Here is a 23239-nt window from a genome sequence, read left to right on the forward strand (position 1 = left end):
GTAAATGTTCCTGTCACCAAGCCTGATGACCTGCCTTCTACGCCTGGACCTGATTCCTACAAGTTGACCTCTGACCTCCACACACACCACATGACACAGATTCACGAACCCCCCCCACTCCCATCCCCACCTTAAAATCTAAATGTAATTTTAAAAAAAGAAAAGAAAAAGAGACCCATATCTTTAAACATGGGGGAGGGGTACCAGCCGTGAAAAAGGCAAATGAAGACAGCCATGACAATCTGAAAGGCGAAGCCTATCACCCACAAATCAGAAAAGCAGAGTGGGGAGGGAACTGGAGAAGACACCGCACTGGTAAACCTCCACCCCAACCCCACTCTCCACCCCCCCACCCCCACCCTCACCCCGTGGACGGTCCAGTTCTAGCTCATCCAAAGGGGAAGGCGAAGGAACTATTTTGGGTTCAGCTCTAGGCGAGCTGTCCTTGACAAGCGTGGCTGTGGCCTCCTCCCGAGAACTCTAACAGGGTCACACTCCACACCCGCCAAGAAATCGGCCAGCTGTAGGTTGCCTTTGCCTTTGTTTTTAGCTGTTTAAGGCTGTAAAACTGTAGCCCAGGCTGCCCTCAAACTCACAGCAGTCTTCCTGCTCTACTCTTCCAACTGGTTGGACTATAGGAGTGATACCCAGCTCTCTTACATCTTTTATACCAAAATGGTAAACCCTGTGTCTGCCCTCTATGCCAGGGCCACCACCACTTCTTCAGTTTTTATGGCGATGGAGAAGTGGAGTGAGCTACAGAGGAAGTCAGGGGAAAATTATATTTAAAACCTGTATTTAAGCATGGTTTTAAAACTTGTTTGTTTGGTTTTTTGTTTTTTGTTTTTTGTTTTTTTTTTTAAGACAAAGAGGGAAAATGGAGTAGAGAGATTTTACTGTAAAAAATGTTCAATTTAGTAATGTCTATAGATTTAAAACCAATTAGTGACTCTCAGTTAAGCTGTTTTAAACCCAGTAAGGACCGTGATTTCAGCTTAGATGTGTGTGCTGGTGAGCTACATTCTACTCACTTCCTCACTTCTGGTTTTTGGTTTGGATTCTGTTCATCCTGGTATGGTTACTTGCAGAACTCGGCCCTGCTTTGTTGTTAACTGGGAGCAAGGATCCCCCTCCCTCTCGTCATTGCTGTGGTGACAATGTCAAATGGCCCCAACATGAATCATCTTTAATTTTTATAACCTACACAGACAATAAGGGATAAAAGCCACACTGGTCTGAAACAGAGGAGAGAGTGAGAGTGTTCAACACCAAGTCTTCCTAAGACTAGGCAGAGCTGCTCCCTCCATCCACATAGTACGATTTCCTCCTGGGTTTGAATGTAAGCAGACAAGCCTGGCATCTCCAAGAAGCCTTTTCCTTTTAAAGCACTCATTCCTATCTAAACAGATACAGGTTAGAGACGTCAAGGCAGAGCCCACATAAAACCCCATATTAGGGATGATACCAAACTTAAAGAGCGTTGTAAAATGAGAATGGAAAAAATGTACAAAACGGATCCCTGCCCATTTACATGCTTTCAGTCAGGCTACTAGATAACCAAACCCCTGTCTTTGTGTTAACACTGCAGATTAGGTCAAGTTTTTACCCCTCTGAGCTCTTTTCCTGTAAATGACGGGTTTTGATGTGAAACAAGAAACATGTCAAAGCGAGTTGAAAGATGTAGGCATTTTATGCCATGTCACAATGACAGGCCGGTGAATATTTGGGCCATTAGGGGCTTATTAGTGAATAAATGACCAGATGGTTCAGTGATGCACGGAGCCGGACAGAGCTGGGTGCTCCTAATCAGCGCTGTCTGTACGCGATGTCAAATCACATGACACAGTAACCCATGGATACCGAGTAAGAGTTACCATTAGCAAGTCAATTTGATATCTGGGTGGTGTAAACAGACCACACTTCAGAACTGTCTCCGTTTTGAAGAAGAGAAAGAGAGTGAGTGAGCACACGCGCGCGCGCACACACACACACACACACACACACACACACACACACACACACATTAAATCCTAAATGTTACTTGATAATTACACAAAGCATTTCGATCATGCCTGGTCCTTTCCATCACTGAGGAAAGACCAAGGCCTGGATGCACAGGAGGAGATTGTAAAAGATACAGAAATTGGACTGAAAATACAATCAAACCCTTACGTAAAAGCCATAGCGATGACCGTCCAAGCGGGCCACCCCGGCACAAGCTCAGGGCCACAGTCCTGCGGCACTCTGCGGCAGCAGGTGAAAGACCGCAAACCGTAAACAAACACCTGTTCTTTGCCTTTGCACACCCACAACCTCGTCCCCACCGCCGACCCTTGTCTCTAGAGAGGTTGAAGTGTTAACAGGCACCTTGGGTGCTCCCCAGAGGACTGTGGGAAATGGTGCTTTGAGGGTGCCTCTTTCTTCTCTTTTTCTGTCTTTTTCCCCCTCACCATTTTCGGTGTTTTCAGATTGACAAGAATTCCTTCCATTGTGAGCATCCCCAGATATTACAAGAGAGAACAAATTCTCCTAAAACCTGAAGAAACAAGCTGCAGAGCACTCCAGCTGGGGCTGGTGGGAGGGCACACACACACACACACACACACACACACACACACACTCATTGTGTGGTTCTCTACAAGAAACTTGGTGCCAGGCATTTCCTCGAACCACCACCAGTTAAAGCCATTTAGCCTCGGGGGAGTGATAACAAATAGCCTTATGGGAAAGCTTTTCTTCCATTCATAAGCAACACCTATTGTTCTCGAAGTTTTATCTGTTAGTACTTTATGAATCTTAGATCTTTGCTTTTTAGCTAACTAGTTTTTGACAAATCAAGTGCTTACTTTGGGGCAGGACTTCACAAACAGGACGAGCAAAGAAAGCATTCCTGAGGAAATTTAGTTGTTTTAAATAGGGCACTTTCACATTGTGGAAGGTTACAAAAGCATTATTTGTAGCATCATTTTTAAAACATGTTATCTGTGAGGTAATGCATAAACTAGAGTGTCCCACTGCATCATCCCGTACCATACCCAAGTAGAAGTAACTACCTCCCAAATTCTTAATTTCTCCTTCTCTTACTTATTAAAAACTAAATTAGCCTCGTGTGGCTATATTTATAAGCAAAATGATTTTTAATTTGCTTGTTGCATTTCTTTATTAAAATGGTGTCTTGGAAGCTAGAGAGATGGTTCAATGGTTGCGAGCACGGGCTGCTCTTGCAGAGTACCGGGTCCAATCCCTGACACCCATGTGGCAGGCTCACAACCGTGTGTAATTCCAGTGCCAAGGGATCTGAAACCCTCCGTGTGCGTCCAGCATACGTGTGGGATGCAAACATACACAAAGCAAAGCACTCATACCCATAGGATAAATCTTCTAAAATTTTTAAATGGTGTCTTGGGGCTGAGGAGAGACATCTGTTCATAAAGTTCTTGCTATGCGAGTCTGAGAACCTAAGTCTGGATCCCCAGATCTCACATAAATGCTAGGTGTACATGGCTGCATGCCTGTGGTCTCAGTGCTCTGAAGGCAGAGAATGGATCCCTGTAGTGAGCTGGCTAGCTGATGAGCCATCTAGGCCAGCTCTTCGTCCAATTGAGAGATTTTCCCTCAAAGAATAAAGTGAAGATCAATCAGAGAGACTCCCAGCATCAACCTGGGGCCTCTATGCATACACACATGTGAACATGTATACTCAACTGCACATGCCACATATACATGTTAAAAAAAAACACGCTGGTGTTAGTCTCCAAGACATGCTTAAAAAAAAAAAAAAAACCTCAAGACCGAATTTAACATTTAAGTGCATTTTTTTGTGTGTGTGTTTGAAACTAATTCACTTTATTTTATTAGATTTATTTTCATGGTATGATTATTCCACAGTCGATGTATACATTTGGTTTGTTTCTAGCATGGAGCTGATGCAAATGATTCTGCAAAAAGCATGCTTATATATAGACACTGGTACACACAGCTTTCTCAAGGTGTCTGAGTTCTGTGTCATAGGGTAGGTGTGAAATATGCTTCATAAGATAATGCCGAGCTGTGTTTTGAGTTGAACCAATTTATACTCCGCCAGTAGCATTATGGGTAGTATCACCACTCTTCTGCTTTCTTATCAACATTTAAACCTTCAGACATAATGTTGTTGCCAGCCTAGGGGAAGTGCCTTTAGTCTTAACCACCACTCTGAGAAGTGGCTGTTATTATGCATATTTTACAGTTGAGGCTCAAAATGATGCCACCAGTACAATCAGAACTCAGCTCCGTTCTGCAGCATTGAAACCCAGAGTTCTCTCCCCTGAGCCACACTGCCCCTGCACACTCATTTTTGTTCCCATTGGCCCAAGGTATACTTTTAAGGACAAATGAGCAGCCAGCAGAAGGATGCGCACTCTAGGACTCAGTCACTTATTAACTACACAGATCAGACGGGGTATGTGACCCCTCTGTGCTTCAAGTGCCCATAAAATGCCAACAATTATACCACCCATTTAATAGGATGAAGGCAGAGAGAAAGACAGAGAGAGTAGGGAGAAAGAAACAATAAATTAGCATGAGAGAGAAATTTAACTAAATCCCCACGCCAAATTCCAACCATGCCAAGCAAACGTCACTAAACTTTACTTACCCCAACTTCCCCTTTTCTTTCAAGCAAATGGCCTTTTCATCAGCTACCTCACTCTTCTATGTGCTCAGCTGCCAAACACATCCTTGTTTCACACAGTCGCAAGTCAGCATTGAGGGCGTCTTTCAGAGCCCATGTAATCCTGTGGGCCCAGCCCCCACAGTTGGAACAGGAGCACCAAGGCTAGCCTGAGTCATTAATTCAGTGAGATTCTGTCTCGAAGGAAAAAGTTCTAGGGAGGCTGGGATGGTAGCTTAGTGGAGGAGTACTCGCTTAGCATGCTCAGGGAGGCTGTTTTAATCCCCGGGACACAACGTCTTTTTCCCCCCTGCTACCACAGTGACACCCTGATAGCAGCACACAGTTTGCAGGGTTTTTAAATGTGCCTGTTGTAGACTGGAAAATATCAGGAAAACTTTGAGGGCAGTTTTCTCTGTATGTTCATCTGAGTGACAATGTAATGCTTTATCTCCATAAAAGACTATTTCTACACAGTTGTGTCCTTGGACATCATCCCCAGTAAATACCACTGGGTATGTGAAGTCATGACTGAGTTTTTAAAAAGAAAATGAAGTGATGGGTTTTACTGAAATTGTGTATTGCTCCATGTTTCTTTCTAAAAATGCAGTCTTTTTTTTTTTTTTTTTAAGAAAACACTTGAAGCCTGATTTCAGATTTTTGGAATTTAGGATATTTTTTTTCATTTTTAAGAAGTTATTGATATGCTTTATATAGACTGGGTTTTCTATGACATCTACAGGATCTGAGCAGTATTCTCTAATCCAGCCTGTTACAATCTCACCATGACATGCATAGGCCCATGAAGGATGTCTTCAAGGACCACAAATAACATGTGTGGCTTTACATCAGCTTTACCGAGAATTATGGGAATGTTTATGGTTCCCAGAGATTTCTAGATCATAGGACTGTGGGTGAAACTTAAAATTTTTTTAAGGGTAGAAATCTGAATCATGGCTCATTGGTGTCTAATATCTTTCATTCAAACTTTTCTGACTCTATCCAAGATTCCTCTGATCTCTAGGAAAAACAATACAAGTTGATAGGACTGGTTTTAACAGACAAAGAATTATCCCCTTGTGCCAATGTACAAACCCTAGAAGATCCATCACTCATCCTCTGCTGTACTTGAAAAGTTAAGAATGGGGATTTATCATTCAATAGACCTAAATATATTTATTTGTAATTCACTTGGATTAAATTTCTAATTCTTAAAAACTAATTTTTTTAATTCACATTAGTTGTCTGGTCATTTATTTCTAAAGGGGGGGGCTCTTCTCAGATAGAGAATTAGATGCAAGAATTAGTTTTAAAGTTGATTTTTGAAATTTGTAAACAGCAAATCTCATAGCATGGAAAATGGAGATGGGGGAATTTAGTTGTTTCCAAGGCCATGATTCTATAAATGTATCTAACATGACCCTCATGCTTTAAGCAAAGCTAGCAATAGAAAAATCAGACAGACACAGCATTCAAATTCCAGGATGCTTCAATATAAATGTGTCTGACAGCCAAGGACTTCATGTGTGTGTAGACAAGGCTTTGGTCCTTCTGACAGTGTTCTCACAAGGAGCTTCTGTGGCAAAGCCCTTACTTCCCTTTTCTCAACCTTCAAATGGAACATGACTCAACAGCCACTACTTACTCTTGTGTCTTGTGCCTGGCATAAAAAGCCCCCGTGCCCGGTGAGAACCACAGCTTCCTTGTTTGTGGGCTCCGTGCTGAAGGAACTCCAGCCAGCCCGAGCATGGCAAACACGACTCTGGCAGGCCTTGCCCTTCTCCCTCATCCCCTCTGGGCGATGCTGTAGGAAAGTGATTTACTGTCCTCTGTCTCAGATTGCCCATCTGTAAGGTGAGAGCGATGGTGGTCTTGTGGAGTTACTGAGAGGATTACAGTTTACTTCACGTTTCTGCCATTGGGCTCTAGTCTGCAAACCTGTATTATTCCAAACTCACGTGTGTGCATCCTCAGACCTTAGAAATCCACAGAATAGTAATAGCTTGTGCTAGCACTGGACATTATGAATTATGTTCACAGTGGTACTCTCTGGTACCTTGGTTTTATTGATACCATTATCTGTTGTTCGGGTTTAAAATGCTAGATCGACCTGCATTATGGGTTCTTTCTCAGATTTCTCCAACTTGCACACTGGCCAGGTCCCCAAAAGTTCATTTGAATTTGAATTGTTTACTCTCTTAAATATATTTTTAAGCAGAGGAGATGTTTTTAAAAGTTAGGTGCCCCAGCACACACACACAAAAGGTAGCGAGTCAAGTATCACACCCTAAGTGGGAGGAGCTCAGCACCTTATTTCACCCAGCAGGATCCACTTGCTATTCTGCCAAAGGAAACAGTCTTGCTCTGTGTGTGCTGAATGCATGTGTTCATAGGTGTGAACATGTGAAGACACATGCATGCACACGTATATGCATGTGAGCGTCAGAGGTCAATATTGGGTATCTCCCTCCACCAGGCCTGGCCTCTCACTGAATCTGGAGCTAGCAAGCCCCAGCTGTCCTCTCTTCTCCGCCTCCCCAGCTCTGGTTACAGCCACATGCTGCTTTACTCAGCTTTTTCCACGAGCTCAGGTCCTCACAGTTGCATGGCAAGCACTTGACCTACTGAGCCTTAGCTCCAGACCCATGACCAAATGTTTTCACATAGTTTCTGGGAATCAAACCCAAGTCCTCGTGTTTTGTGAGAACTTTATCTTCTGAGTTATCTGCCCAGCCTAAGACAATGACTCCAGCTCTCTGAGTCTCTATGTATTCTTCATCTAAAAGGGAAACAAAACTAAAAGTCAGAGATGATGCTGGTAGACCCCAGCTTCTGGTACCAGCCTAGACAGAAGGGAGGGAGCTACAGAAGAGACACACTCTCTAACAAGATGGTTAGAAACTCCTGGAACTTCTCAATATTACCTGTTGTTATTATTACTGTACTCATACTCATTAGGAGTGATGTTCTTTAAAAAAAAAAAAAAAAAAAAAAAAAAAAAAAAAAAACAATTGCTCTTGAGAGCCCAAAAGGATTGGGGAAAAGTAGGGGTGTGTTTCAAAGGCTAGTAGAGAACTCAGGAAAAAGGAGCAGGGAGGAGAACCGGAAGGGCCAAGTGAGAAATGTAGCCCTACAACAGGAAAGGAAAGGAGGCTGCGTGAATCCATGTGGCCCACTCGCACTCTCAGAAAGGATGACACCTGTTCCCTTTGTTAGTAACATGAAGATGAAAACGTCTGAGAGCTCAGCAGGAGTCCACATCTGCAGAAGGGAAGAAGAGAAAACAAGAGAAGGGAAGGGAAGGGGAAAGGAGGGAAGGGGAGGGGAAAGGAGGGAAGGGAAGGAGAAGAGAAAAGAAGAGGAGAAGAGAGGAGGGGAGGGGAGGGGAGGAGAAGAAGAAAGTCTATTTTTGCTCTCAGCCTTGATTGTACACTAAAATCATCTGGGAGAATTTTGTAAAACTTCTGGGCCTCACAAGAAGTTCACTGGCAAGATATTAAACCATGCAGTTGATTCAAAAGAGCAGCCGATTGGAAATCCATTTTGATTTATTATTATTATTATTATTATTATTATTATGCACTTCTGCCTTCATATATACCTGCACACCAGAAGTGGGCACCAGATCTCATTATAGATGGTTGTAAGCCACCATGTGGTTGCTGGGAATTGAACTCAGGACCTTTAGAAGAGCAAGCAGTGCTCTGAGCCATCTCTCCTCCAGCCCCAGAAATCCATTTTGAGTACCAACTGTTGTCAGGGTTCCTCAGCTGCAATCCCCATGGACCCTAGAACATTCCAAACATAACGCCTTGTGTCCTGTCTCCTACTGATGATTAAATTCTTCCTTGCCCAAAAAGTCTGGGACAGACTTAGTAAATAGATTGGGTGAAGATCATTATTTACATTATGATTTTATTAGGCAAGATGGGAAATTAAAAAAAAAAACAAACCTCAACGATGGTATTCATTAAAATAGATGACAAAATATTCCAAACATTTTTATTTGCAAACTCAAAGGTCATCCTAGAGATTAATATTCCCTGCTCTGTGCCAGGCACTGTGTAGAATGTTGAAGCAAAGCATTCACAGCCATAGAGCTCGCCCTTAGCAATCAGTGATGACAGCAAGACTTAGCAGAGACCAGCCAGGCTCCTAACCACTGAGCTCCTAGCCAGGCTGGGCTACAGACCAGCAAAAGCCACACATGTGAGGGCTGGGTACCTTGTTTGAAATCATCACCTTTGTGACTCTTCACAAATGTTGAGCCTATGGAACAATATTGCTCTGAGGGTGTGGCCGCTGAGTTACACTTACTAACACACCCTGAGGGCTTCATCGGCTAGCCTTGCCTTAGACATGCCTGGTATACCCAGAAGTGCGCGTGGGAAAGCCGGCTGGGTGCTTGCCTGTCGGTGCACATAGCTACTTGCTTGCCGCATGCCTGAGATAATTTCCACTATTACCTGTTGTTTATTCAAGTCCTTGAAATTAGCCCTCTGTTGATCTGAGTTTTTAGTGGAGGGTTGGAAGACACTGCCCTGAGAGAAACCTGGCCATGCGATTAGTGTGTCCACATCAAATCTCTCGCTCCCCAGTTGCTTTAGGGGCTGAGGAATGAAGAGTCTCGCTGTACCATAAGTATGTCGTCTTTTTCTGCTTTGACAAGGTTAGCGTGCCTCTGGTGTCTTCTGGCAAAATCCCCAAGCTTCCCGGAACTTGTGTCATTAGCCATGCAGTGGGGTCTGACTGCAGAAGATGCAGAGCACATTAAGCAGGCAAAAACAGCCAGGTCCTGAAAACACTGCACAGAAAGGAAGTCACTCTAAACGATTCTGTTAGCACGGCTGACATCCCTCGGCTCTCCCCTGCTCTTGGCTGCAGAGGACTGGGACCAAGTGAAGTCGGCACTCCCATTTTCCCCTTGCCCCCTACACAAAGGGCACCGCTTACACTCTCCGAGCAGCCCTGATGCTGCAGAGAGCCACTGATTTCCGCAAAGATCTCCTCCTCTCTCAAAGAGCCGCAGATAGGAGCAAATATGCAAGAGACCAGTAACAAGCGAAGCAAGCAGCTGTCAGGGAAGTCATATTTTTTTGCAGCCTCAAAGCTGCTTATGAGCCTTGGCTCATTTGGAGAACAATCTCATGGGCTAAGCACAGCCACACAATGCTACGAAGGAAATCAAGTCCAGAGGCAGAGTGTGTGTGTGTTGTGATCAGCAGAGCTGGATTACGCATACCAGCACCCATGTCCCGGCTTTAAGTCAGCTGCAAACAATTCAGATGCTGCCATTCCATAGTTCTTTAAGGGGTTTAACTGCCGATGGAGCAGGGCCCACAGAACAACTATTCGAAGATACCACGTGCAAGTCATGAGAATAAATGGTCCTTAAGTAGCTTGCGCGTTGAACATTGGCTGGTAGTTCTGAAACTTTCCTGCCTTTCGCCTTCTTGGTTCCTTGTGAGAGGGAAATATGGGGACCACCTCCATGCAGTCCTCAGCCCGCAGCCTTGGGAAACAGTCCAGCCCAGTAGGAGGGCAAACAGTACAGAGGATGAGGTCCACGTGTTGAGCGAGCTGTTTCGGGTGGCACCCTTATCATTCTTTCCCCGAATGGCTCCATTCCTTGTATGAGAGCCTTGCTCTCTTGCCCTAGCTCTAGTAACATAGGCCACAGTAACTATGAACCACTGGGTGTCCCCAAAACCCAAGCTGCCCCAATGACATTGCCTACAATCATCTTTCTGTCACTCCCCCTAGGTCACAAGAAAACAACTGTCTTCCTGCATTTATTCATAGCTGGGTTGTTTCTAATGAGTTTCTTGATTCTTCCATCACCCATAAAACTTTTTTTTTTTTTTTTTGGTAATTTTAGGTACCAAGACTGGTTTCTGTTTCAGTGCTCAATATAGTAATTTACTATTATAACTTAATCATGATATCTATAGCAAATTTGCCTTTTAACAGACACAAAATAATTGTTACATATAAACTTATTCCCCACATTCACATGTTGAAGTTCTAACCCCAGAAGGTCATAGTTAGGTCTTTAAAATGATAATTAAGCAAAATGAGGCTATTAGAATGACCCTAATTCCACCTTAAAGTAAGGGAGACTAGAATAAATACCACACTCCCTCTGACGCATGCATGCACATGCACACGCACACAAGCAGACTGCAGAAAGATGATGGCCGCTAACCTCAGGACAAGGAGTGGGGCCTTAGAACAGACCAGCCATGCCGGCACCTTGGAGCCTCGACCTTCAGAGGAAACAAGCTTCCATTGTTTAAGCTTACGGCTGCAAGCCAACGATTACAATGGCCAAAGGCTAAACTTTGGGATGAAGCTTAATTTTAAGCTTCAGCGTGTCATAGGTAAAATGAGGAACCTGCTGAAAATAAACTGAAAAGGCTTCCTTCCACACTGGCTGGCATGCTTGCTGTACCTCGGATCTGAAGCATCCCCCACAGCCCACGTAATAGCCTTGGTCTTTCCAACCCAGGTTGTAGGGCAATGGTACAACCTCTAAGGGGTAAAGCTGGTTGGAAACCCTTCGTGGAGACGCTGCGGCTCTTGGTCTCCTCCTGAGTGTCCGACTCATTGAACTGAAATGTCTCCGTCTTAGCCCCGCACCGAGAAGGAGTCTATTGAGCAACCTGAGACCAAGACTAATAATACAGTAAAAAATAGACTTTCCTCCTTGACAGTTAGTTTATCATAAGCTGGTGAGAAGGCCCAGTAGGTAAAGGCTGGCTGTGCAAGCCTGAGGACCTGGGATAGATTCCCAGAATGCTCTAACTCAACTCGCAAAAGTTGTCTTCTGACAGCAACTTGAGCATCACAGCATGTACATATACATGCACATGTGCACACACATACACATACATGTACACACGCATGTATGTACTCACAGAGAGAGAGGGCTAAAAATGTAAACACCAGTACTATAGGCATTTTATCACAGTGACGTGAAGCTGACTTACATTGTGCTCAATAACATGCGACATCACTGTGTATGTTTATCTATAAACACGCTGATGGGAGCCCACCTCTCTGGGTGTGGGGAAGGTCTTTAGATTGGGCTGCTTACAAAATATCTCTGACCAGAATTTGGCCTCTTCAGTTTCCTTCCTTCCTCCTTCTCCCTTCCTCCCTCCCTCCTTCCTTCCCTTCCCCTCCTTCTTTTTTTTTTCTCTCTTTCTTTTTCTTTTCTCTTTCTTTTCCTTTCTTTCTTTTCTTTCTTTCTTTCTTTCATCTTAGCCTCTTAGTAATTTAAACGTGTATGATTAAAAACTACTCACAAAAGCTCTTTACCTCTATTACTACGGTTTAACTTTTAAACCACAGACATTGTAACTCAACCCCAAATTCCATCATTTTCCCTGTGGCTCCTACTGTTTCCTCTGAGTTGCTTGCTGCTTCTGTATAAATCCATCCAAGGAAGACATTGCTCTGTGACTTTTCTGAAATGCCCCAAACCTTCCAGGTCAGTTTTGTGCCAGCTAGAGAAAGGTTTCCCACGGACTGCTGCCTGGAACCCTTCCCAGGACCCAAATGTAGGTCCATTAGAAAGGTGGCCCCTAAGTAAAGCAAATGAACCATTGTGGCTCACCTACCGACTCGGATTCCGGATCCCATTTGGTGCAAAAAAGACTAACTGCTAATCCTGTCTTAGGGGGACTTAATAAGCACTTAGCCTTCACTGAAAGGACTAAATCTTAACAGAGTCACTTGCAATAGTGTGTGTAGAAGGGATATTTGGGGCACCGTTAAGTAGGAATATTACCCTTTAATCAAGCGGTGAAGGAAAGAGGGTGCTTGGTTTCCCTTGGCTGAATTTGGGGCATGAAAAAAAAGTGGGTGATGCCTTACAGAGACACCTCTTCCACGAAGACTCTTCACCATCCACCGATAACCCCAAGCTTGACTCTTACACGTGTACGTAGCGTTTATCATCAAAAAGATTTATTACCAAATGGCTCCTACATGATTAATCCTGCATGGTAAACGTATCAGGAGAAAGGAAAAGAAAAGAGGGAGAGGTAATAAAATAAAGAGGAGCCTAAAGCATTTTTCTCGACTTTATATTTTAAAAGCAAAAGTTTACCAGCATACAATTTTTTTTAACCTCCTAATGGTTCGTGGCCATATGGTTGTTATTCTCCCTGTGGAATGTGAAACACAGAATAAATGTCGAGTGTATGCTCACAACCGCTGACCTCAGAGCTGCACCAGATACAATGGTTTTTCTCTGCTTGAAGGGACAGAGGCCTCTGCTAACTCTCCAGCCTTTTGTGAAGGTCTTGGCTACTGCTTGGAAAGACAGAGCTCAGGATGTTGTTTCTTTCACCTCTCTACTCTCTACTGCTATTGGACAGAATTTATTCTGCGCCCCGCCCCCCCCCCCCATCTCAACGAAACTCTTCAGAGCCCTCGATGACCCAGGGTCCCTCATAGACAGCCCAGGCTTGTCGCAGTACTTCTTCATTTGGTTTCAGATTTTATTAACCATTCTAGACACATTATTTCTTAAGCAATACTTAAGAATGATGTAGTCCCTGTTGCCTGAATTTGCTAGGCAAACTTGGTATAAGAAAAGTAATGAGCAAAATGTAAGTCTGCCTGTCAGTTCTACAGGTACATCATGTTCCCAAAGTGATGGTTTGGTTGAAAATGTATGTTTCAGATATGCATATTGTTAATAACATTTCAGCTACCAATGGTTTAGCGTTTTGTGTCACTTTTTCTTTCTTTCTTTCTTTCTTTCTTCTTTCTTTCTTTCTTTCTTTCTTTTTCTTGGTTTTTAGAGACAGGGTTTCTTTGTGTAGCCTTGGCTGGCCTGCACTCACTTTGTAGACCAAGTTGTCCTTGAACTCACAGAGATCTGCCTGCCTCTGCCTCCCTAAATTCTGGGATTACAGGTATGCGACACCACTCCTTGCATTGTGTCACTTACTTTTAGTGGATAAGCTCTTCCGTCATCTGAAGGGAAGTCTTATCCTACACTCCATAAGCTTAAATAAAGCACCATTCTTCGACTTTGGTAGCCAAGCCCTCTAAAGTCTCTTTTCACCTACTAAGGGTGCGGTTTGTTACATTAGCAATAATGAATAAACTATAAAAAGACAAAATAAATCCAAAGAGAATATTAAATGTGGGATAGAACACATTTGCTTGGATTAAAAACAAAATACTCAAAGAAAAAATGTCCAATGTTCTTTTTGATAATCATGAGCTACGTCTGCCATTCTAATAACTTCTATAAAAACACTGATTGTTCTTTTGTTCATAGTCATGGCCAGTCATTGAAAGGCCATATGGGTCTTGAGGTAGTTAATGAATCATTAAGTGATTCATATTCAATTCAATTATCATCATTTATCACAAATCAGATACCAATATAAGTACAAACAGAGATGATATTGGCCTCTAACCCACTCCAAACACTTACCCAGCTTTTTACTTCCTGTGTTCATTCAAACCCCCTAATGGTCCTTAAGACCTATGCATTTGTTCTCATTTCAAAAACCAATATGTTGAAGCTTAGGAAATATGAATACATCAGTGTCTCTGACTGCCCTCCTGGCCTCGAGCCTGTGGGCCACTTCCAATAGGAAATTTGGTTTAAATGCTGTTTGTACATTCTCCTGACTTCTAGAAAAACTATAAACTTATCACTAAGTGTCTCCAGATCTTCTACGAGCTGTCTCAGTTCCAGCCTCACTCTCGATTTTGGATGGCACTGTGACAGTTTGCAGGGAGATTGTTCATGGCCAGGGAACAGTATGACTTTCTGGCTTAGCTACGTTGCTTAAACAGTGATTTAAAATATTACTTTTAATACAAAAATCTAACTAGTTCAACACATGTAAAGTATATAAAAATATGTGTAGTAAAATAAAACTCTTCCCCCCTACATACACACACCAATTCCCATTTTGAATTAGGCCATGTTTGGAGCAGGCTTTATAATGAGCGGTTGAATTTTCAAACCTCTGGATGAAGCTATAGGGTTTGAGAAATATTTGAAGGCCATCATTCTGTTTAATATAGAGAAGACTACAGATAAATGTGGAAGGGTCATTCTCCTGGCTCAGAGAACTGGGTCTCAGGAGCAATGGGGCAGATTCACTGCTCAAAATGCATTTGTAAAAAAAAGAACCCAGGCTGTGGGGAGGAGAGATGGCCAGGCTCGTCAGAGTGTGGGCTTCCATTCTCTTTCAGGCCTCTCACTCCAAGGCATAGATGAAATAATTAAGATTCAGTCCATATAATTATTCATCAGCTTTACTACCAAAAAAAAAAAAGTCCTAATATGTACAGGAAACAAAAACCAGCCTTTCATTCTGGTGCTAAGTTACACAATTCTCCACGTGAAACAGTGAGTGAACAGGGTTTGCTTATGGCTGTTGAGGTTTGCTACAGGGTAATATGTGCAAAGCTTTGTTTCTTGTTTTCAAACTGAGGTTGATTACATTACTTGCTTTAGACTTGCAATAACCTATACTTGATACAAAAATTAAGTAATTTATCTTCATGGAAAGTGAAAATCCCCTGGACCTAACTCCGTACAAGGATTTTAAAATGTTTTGTTTTTAATGTGGCTGGAAGGTGTGGTTCAATAGATAAAGGTGATTTCTGCTAAGCTTGATAACCTAAATTTAATCATCATCCTCTGTCTGCTACAAGCGTGCCACATGCCCCTCCACACACAAAACAACAAATTTTTATAAGAACTTAAAATGTTTTAATGTTTTCTACAAACATACTCGTATACCTGTGTGTGATCTTTTTTTCCCTTGACCTTGCATCATAGAAATGTTTGCATGACCAACACAATAAAAAGCAGATTCTATTCTAAATAAAACACAGATTTCATTTACTCCTTATTCCGCTGCAGATATTCTCTTATTGACAGAGACATGCTTTACAGTACTGTTAGAGCAAACATTTAGTGGTTAATTTAGCTTAGTGTATGAGAGGATTTTCTGATTGACAGGAAGCCTCTATTCTGAAGACTGGTACTCTATGGATCCCTGAATAGACTGAAAGGTGAAATTCAAGGCATGTTTTGTGTTCCTGGCCCACCCATTTTTTTCAATAACAAGCTATTAAGATATTAATATTTTTTACATAATAAAATAAATCAGATTGTTGTGGAGAAATGCAAAGTGTATGTACTATGAACGTTAAGACAGAAATGAAGACTGGAAAGCCCCTTTCTCAGTTTGAGTCAGCTGACTTGCTTCCACTTGCTTGGGTTTATTTCTGTGGAAATTTTTGAGAAGTGCTTGCTTAGGAGCTTTGGAGCCTTGAATGCCTAGGAGGATTCCAGACAAACTGGGGACTAATTATAATGGCTGAACTTAGTTCTTAAAATAGTAGTCAGCCAACAGCTCTCAAGATGGGATCTCAAAGTTAACTTGAGGACACAAGGAAAGGATGGGGAGGGAGGGGAGGGGGACCGAGAAAGCCTGCCCCTGCCTCAGAGCAGCTGGAGACGGAGCAGGGACAAAACTCACCTGTGACTGCTCAGGTGGCAGCCCGCCCCTATGCTCACCATTTAGGGAAGTAGAGTTTAGCATTCCTATGAACCTCTGGGGCTTAAAAAAAAAAAAAAAGAAGTATGTCTCACTTTTGGACTGCTCAGCTACTGAGTCTGGAACTAGAAAAGTCCAAGTTCAACCTTAGCCTAAGCCTTCATCACATTTTATGTGAGCAGAAAACTTGAATGCCGTAATGGATGAATGTGTGAGAAGACAGGAAACTAATTGTTAATAACTGCAGCAGGTGGAGGAGTGTGCCAAGCCCTCCTTCTCCCGCTCTGTGTCACTCTGGGCGTTCACACCATCTGCACAACGCCGTGGAGCTTCCCGGAGCCTTGGCCACCTTACCTTCTGCACAGGCCTGAAAGAGTGGCTTGTTTCCATGTGGACGCCTTTTGTTCGCCAAAGTAAGCCTGCCAAGCAGGGTGAATCTGGTTTAAAAAGGAATTATTTTGCCTGTCAGAAAACTCTATCTAAAACAGCCCTTGCAGTCTGCAGGATTTGAAAAAAATAAGTTCTAAAATCCTACAAAGAACACTGGAAATAACCTTCTAGCTAAAAACAAAAGAACTGGTCGGCTGACCTCCGCTCTGGTTTCTTCAAAGTATTCTTTGGTGCTGAACAGTATTTGGCCTCTGTGCCTTTATTTTCAACTGTGTTCATTTTCAAATCATCACTCTAGGCCAGGTAAATGGATTTGAGAAAGATGAACACTTCATCCATCATATTTTGTGAACCTATGCAGTTGAACGAAATAATATTCAGAATAATTATACTATCTAGTATGTGCTTAGAATGTGTGTCATTCATTATCATATGCTAATTGTGCATAATTAATGTTAACTATTCATGGACACAAGATCAGTTAATGAGTTGTAAAGTGAAACCTATGTGCAAAGACAAGAAAAAGAACTTCCCATACAGACAAAAAAAAAAAAAAAAAAGCCCACATAGCAGACCCTTTATTCTCAAAGGTCCATTAAAAAGATTATAAATGAATTGACCATTTTGATATCAGAACGTGTACAGTAAATAACATGTATAAAAATGCAATCGTTCTAGATCTCCTGGGGGAAACAGCAGTAACTCTTCCTCATGTGAGAAGCATGGCAAGAATGCCATCGGAAAAGGCTCAATCAATACATTATCTTCAGGACGAACAAGGGAGCTGTAGACAGGGCCGGGGTGGATATTACAGATGAGGGATTCTCTTGTCATAACTGCAAGGAGGCCCGGCAGGATGTGCCTCCAATTCATAAAATAAATGGTCAACTTATTATTCAGGCTTAGCTCAAATTTTGGTGAGCTTGGCAAAATTCATCACTGTGAAAATGTGGACTCAAGTAAAAAAGACCTGGTTTTGTGAAACGGGAAGCTTTCTCCAGAACTGAATCGAAAACAAGGAGTTAAGTCCCTTGTCCCCCCAACTTTCATTAACCCTCAGACTAGGGAGGCGGTATACATTGCCATCCCTGGATCTCTTTTCCCCTTGGAGGTACTGAAGCGAAGCCAGAATAAGTATCTTGCTTAATGTGAATGCACAGTTCAATGCAGGGACTGCTGAGGGATCCCTAAACTCCAGCTCTCTGTTAGTCTGAAGTGCCTCCCAGCTTGCTTTCCCCAGGCACCCAATTTTAAATAAACTGTGCACTCTTTCACGCGTTATCTATATTCTCAGCCATATGCTTCAGGTTTTCTGTTTAAAAAGAGCCTTATATGACTCGTTCCCAGCTGCGGCTGTCATTAGTGTGGCCTGATAGTTCTGACCCTTGTTCCAGAATAAAACTGCTGTTTCCCCACCAGCTTCAAAACCAGCTATGCACATATGAAAGGGCTGATAGCATGAAATCTGCCACACACCAAAACAGGAAGCCTGGGTGATAAGGGATAAGGCTTCCCTGGGACCTCCACTGAATCCTGAGGTGGATGGTGATAAACTTCATGGGCAATGAAGATTAAGACACTGGAGACTGGAGGTTTCCTGTCATTGCAGCATAATGTAACTTAACCTGAACAGCATGTACAAAATAAAATCTAAACTCCCGCCACTTGATGTTAAGGACATTCCACTGGCTGACCTCAACCTTGCTTTGCACATTCACAGAGAGAGTTTCTTCGCTGATAACTATGATAAGCCAGTAACCATGGCAGTTCCTAATTTACAGAGGCAAGAGCTGCCCTAAACAGGGGCATACACATGCCCTGGCATTGTGACAACACAGCATAAAAAATTATTACAGGTAAGCTAAAATTCAAAGTCTAGTACGTATCAGAAAGGCCACACTGTTCTCCTTGGGATGACGTCAGGCATGGGACAGGACATTGTGTGCAGGGTGCTCAGCATATGAAAGGACGCAAGAGTGGAAGGAGACAAAGCCTGCTCACAAAACCTAGCTAATGTGGCCGTGTGACCCTGCAGTCTCCACACCCCATACTTCTGTCCCTGTCTTCTCTTGCCTGCATTCCTTAACATCATGAAAGGGTTAACCGAGAGATGCCCTGGTGCCAGGGGCCAGAGTGCCCAGTTTTTCTTTCACACCTGTTTTGCTATTATACTCTCACATGCGTACTTCCTCATCCAATGAGCCAATACAGACGCAGTGTGACTTCCGAGATTCAAAGGGTCACTCCCGCTCTTCATCCAGATCACACTTCCTACAGAAGGCTACCTACAAAGACTTTTTCCTCCCAAACAATAATTAATTACCCTATGACTACAATTTAAGATTCTATTTCCTATGCAAATCTACCCAAAATAAACATTGATACATACCTCAGTTTTTTTTCTGTACTGTCTGGTTTTGTGTGTCAGCTTGACACAAGCTAGAGTCATCAGAGAGAAAACAGCCTCAGTTGAGGAGATGCCTCTGTGAGACCCAGCTGTAAGGCCTCCCTGAGATCCAGCTGTAAGGTATGTTCCCAGTTAGTGATCCGTGGAGGAGGGTCCAGCCCATGGTGGGTGGTGCCATCCCCGGGCTGGTGGTCCCGGGTTCTAAAAGAAAGTAGGCTGAAAAAGCCACATGAAACAACCAGGAAGCAGCACCTTCTCGTGGCCTCTGCATCAGCTCCTGCCTCCAGAGTCCACCCTGTTTGAGCTCCTGCCCTGACTTCATTCAAAAATGAACAGCAATATGAAAATGTAAGCTAAATAAACCCTTTCCTCCCCAGCTTACTTTTGCTTATGGTGTTTTGTCACAGCAATAGAAACTCACTAAGATACCTTCTCTGAAGTTTCTCTTTCCCATATATACATATATGTATTCATATATACATGTATGTGTGTGTATCCCTTAAAAAGAGGCTTTGTCATCATCATCATCATCATTGTCATCATTGTATGTGTGTGTGTGTTGCCTGTGTATCACATGAGTGCATTGCCCACTGAGGCCAGAAGAGGGCGGTGGAGACCCCAAAAATAGACTTAAGAACAATTGTAAGCCTCTGTGCGGGTGCTGATGAGTGGATGCTGGTGACGGTACTGTCGATAGAACCCAGGTTCTCTGGAAGAGCAGCCAGTGCTCCTAACCTCTGAGCCATCATGCTTCTCTGACCACTGAGGGCTTCAGAGAAGCGTGCTGTGAAGGTGCAGCTGCCCTGATGCCCACAGAACCACACACGCATTTAGTAAAAGAAGCACCTGAGCGTGAAAAATGAGGCACTCTTTCCACCAGCCTGTCTCAGCAACACACCACCTGAGAATACGCTCTCGTTTACCTCGGGCATCGTGACCGTGACCGCCGCTGGCATCCAGCAGCCCCAAGAACACCAGAAAGGGTGAGGTTTTCGAAAACCATCCCGTGTCCGTTTTGATTCCTCTTAGGTCTAATTCTTTTAGGTCTGACGTTTGGGGAGTGAGCTAATTAGTGGGACTTCTTCATGAGAGTCCTAATCTGTGAAAACGTGGCTTTCCAGAGCACCCAAGGGAATGAACATGGGTGACCAGGGTTTTGAAACACATGTAGCAATCACAGACAGCTCTTTGTGTGAGACTCGGGGTGTGGAACACCTTTTCAATGTATTATCTGGGGGAGAAGGGGGAATAACATAGCCCCACTTCATCCACAGAGGGCCTGTTCTAAGACCTCAAGTGGCTGGCTGAAGCTAGCTCCCACTGAACCCTGCATTTAATGCCTTTTCCATTTAAACTAAGCCCACGTGCATGATGGCACAGCTCCTAGTGTCCCGCCAACACTGGCTGCAGTTGTTGTTAGACTGTTCGTTTATGGAGTGCATCCCCGCTGCGTTTGTTCTTTCATTTGTTGAGCAACAGGCAAACCTAACTACTAAAACGACAGTCAACTGACTACAGAAGCCATGGAGTTCACGACAGACAGCGCCTCCGCTGGTCCCGAGGAAAGCCTGCTTGGTCACCTGCTCTCCCGCCGCTGTGACTGGACAGGGTCAAGGAAAGGTCCTCAGTTTCCCTCATTTCAGGGTCTGTTCTCACAGAGCTTGCTGCTCGCTGCCCAACAGCCCTGCCCGAAACTGCACTCCAGGACCAGATTAAGTGTCTTTGAATTTTCGCCCTGACAAAGCTCTCCTGGCACTGAGTATTCCTCTGGGGAGTACAGCCTTTAGCCGACTCCTCCAGGCAGACAAGAGGCGTTGGAGCTCACAATCGCTAACACGGGAGCCCCTGGCCCTATGAGCACACACAGGCAATGCAAAGCCAACGTGAAGAAATGTGTGTGGCCCTTAGTCTCTGAGAACTTGCCGTCTAAACTTAACCACAAGGACACTGGACCTGGCGACACACACCTGGACTCTCAGCACTCAAGAAGCTAGGCAACAGGGTCGTGAGTTTGAAGCCAGCCTTGATCGCCAGGGTACAGAGAACGAGAGTTTCAGTCGTCACAAACAAGACCTTCCTCATCTCAGGGTCTCGCAAGAGTCTGAAATTATGGGGAAGGGTGACGTCAGTTCACCATGGACACAGTTGGGAGGAATTGTGTTGGACTAACTGGCCATGATGTTCACTGCCAGAAACCCCGAAATGCCCTCTCCTGCAAGCCCTCTTGCCTTACCTGAGGCGGTTCAGCCTGGTTTTAGGATATTTCCTGTCCTTAGGACTGGGCCATCCCTCTTAGTAGGTCTCCCTTCAGGTTACCCCCTAACAGACTCAAAGATCCAGGATCCAAAAACAGAAGCCTCTTGACATTAGGAAAAACAACAGAACAATGCTGTTTGCTCTTAACGTTTCTCCCAGGTCAATGAGCTGGCCCATTTTTCATTTAATCCAAATAGCCTCCTGAACATCTGGGTGTGGAGAGAATTTCATCTTTGCTCTGACAAGGCCTCTGTGGAGGAAGTCACCCTAAATAGGGTAAACACATGTGGGCTAAATTTGAACTTAAAGATTTCCCTATAATTCTCATTTTTGAAACAATGCAAGCAATTTATCGAGCTAGTGTGAGAAGGGGGAAGAGGGATAAAAAGACTTCCAGAAAGCCCTCTGACCCTGTGACGTCACCTTGTCTATCTAACTTGTTGCATGGTGTGTCCCGAAGAATGTGCCAACCCCTTTCCACCTGCTAAAAAGGTGATGCTAATTAGATGAGGCAAATAGCTGCTGTTGTTGATTCACTTGACGATGATTATTCCAAGGCAGAGTCTCATTACCCAGCAAGCCCAGGCCTTCCTCATTAATGTCCTACTGTTGCTGGCAGTCTTCAAAATCAGAAGTGGAATCTGAGGCTCGCAGTGCTGGCTGGGGCGGTAGAGATGAGGTCACTCATAGAGCCTTCATCCAAGGCAAGAGGAGACTCCATTTGCACCTAGAAATACAGCTCCTTCTTGTGGGTATGGACTTCTGCACCAACGCAGAGCCAGGAAACGTCAAAAGGGACACTTAGCACCTGCGAAATGTAACAGGGGGTGCCACAGAACAACAAATGGAAAAATCGGGTCCTCACCGTGAAGGTTCTTACATCCCAGTGGAAGAGCCGAGAGGCTGACCCAAACAGTAATGCAGAATGTTCAAGAGGAATGACAAAGCACATTAGATGCTAGGGTGGGATTTCCACACGTCGGTTAGTTATCCAGTACATTAGGGTCTGATGGGAACACAAAGGATGCAGAAGTTATTTTGCGGGAGGCGGATGGAGGAGTAAAGATGAAGAAGGGTTTGTTGGCATGAGAAGCCTGTAAATGAGCTGAGGAGAGAGGCCTACTGAAGTAACTCTAGCTAGCCCGAGCCTGACACACATGGCTGTGGCAGGCCTTGCCCTTCTCCCCAACCCCTCAGCCTTGCTAAAAATCATTAGATTCCATTCCCAAAAGCCAGCCACCTAGGCATATTCCCTTATTTGACTACTCCTTTTTCCTGAGGCTGACTACCAAGGTCCAGCCATCAAAGTATCAAAGTCCAGCAACCAGAAGCCCCTTTCTGGCTGCCCTAATTAACATAACTAATTAAGATTAAACACCTCATCCTAACACACAGTTTCCCTCTTTACCTTCATAAACCACCATCTTCCTACGTGCTGCATCTGTCTGCTCTCTATCCAGAGGCACTCCTTAGTCCCTCTGGGACAAATATCTCTTCCCCCTCCCTCTTGTTCTTTCCCCTTCTCCCTCACCCTCTATCTCCTGTCTTTGTCTCTCATTCTCTGCCCTTTGTCACACTTGAGCAAATAAATCTCCTTTGTGTTGAGAAGTTGGTCTTGGAGTGTCTTGTGCCAAATACTGGTCCCCTCACCTATGAAAGAAAGCCTATGTGCTGGTGTAAGAATCTTGAACAAAGCTCTGAAAAACGGTAAAGAACCCCAAACCAAAAGCATGGATGGAGCTGAAGCCTTGCAGTCCACTTTGAATGCTGGAGGTGGAATACGAGAAACACATCAAGTTATTGTGTTGACACATAATATGGCCAAACAGTAATTTATATTCAAGCATAAAGACTTTGGGTCCTCTACCAAAACAAATGCATGGTGATCCAAACTGAAAGAGGCTCAGGTAAGCACTGAGGGTAATCTTAAAAAAAAAAAAATAAGTGTGGAATAAATGTTTTATTTATCTTTCAGGGGTGTGTTTCCAG

Source organism: Meriones unguiculatus, chromosome 8 (assembly GCF_030254825.1).
Source record: "Meriones unguiculatus strain TT.TT164.6M chromosome 8, Bangor_MerUng_6.1, whole genome shotgun sequence".
In the NCBI taxonomy this organism is placed as follows: Eukaryota; Metazoa; Chordata; class Mammalia; order Rodentia; family Muridae; genus Meriones; species Meriones unguiculatus.